At 33.9% G+C, this 666-nt stretch overlaps 1 protein-coding gene across 2 annotated transcripts in view; it reads right to left on the bottom strand.

The window, feature by feature from the left end:
- LOC108370665 (zinc finger protein 432) overlaps positions 1-666 on the bottom strand; it is a 35,184-nt gene that overhangs the window by 4,427 nt on the left and 30,091 nt on the right. The gene's annotated exons all lie outside the window — the stretch shown is intronic.

Genomic DNA, 666 nt, shown 5'->3' with positions numbered 1-666 from the left:
AACATGATAATGAACACAAGCATCATACATATGAACGATGGCCCTCGGCGAACAACGGCACAACTCAAAACTGAAAACAAAAACAACTTATGAACAGGCGCATGTCTATAATACTTATCTAATCTGTGGCTAATCCTTACTAGACATATATAACGCCGTCATTAAGACTTAACACTCGACGAAACACATTTTGCACTGAAACACTTATTTTTATCACAATTTAATAAAACTTCACTAGAACCGAAGCGCAGAAAATCGAGCAGATACACTTGCTGAAGTTAAAATACGACTGAGGATACTGAATTGGAGATGGCTGAAACACAGGGAGGGAGGAAATCAAATTTTAATTTATAATACATATTCGATTTAGTTCTGACACAAACCGCATAAAAATGAATTTAAACTAATTTTATATTTTGTAATCCCAGATAAGCATGTACTAACAAAAGTATTTCACATGACTCACCCTTTCATTTGTTCGAACATTTTTGTAAGCACTTTACAGAGAACATGTATTATTAAATTTAATTTTTTATGCGGTTTGTGTCAGAACTCAATTGAATATGTATTATAAATTAAAATTTGATTTCCTTCCTCCCTGTGTTTCAGCCATCTCCAATTCCGTATCCTCAGTCGTATTTTAACTTCGGCAAGTGTATCTGCTCG

This window comes from Rhagoletis zephyria, unplaced genomic scaffold, assembly GCF_001687245.7.
Source record: "Rhagoletis zephyria isolate East Lansing unplaced genomic scaffold, Rhagoletis_zephyria_1.1 Rzeph_scaffold_04381, whole genome shotgun sequence".
Classification (NCBI taxonomy): domain Eukaryota; kingdom Metazoa; phylum Arthropoda; class Insecta; order Diptera; family Tephritidae; genus Rhagoletis; species Rhagoletis zephyria.
This window is presented reverse-complemented; position numbering and strand designations above follow the sequence as displayed.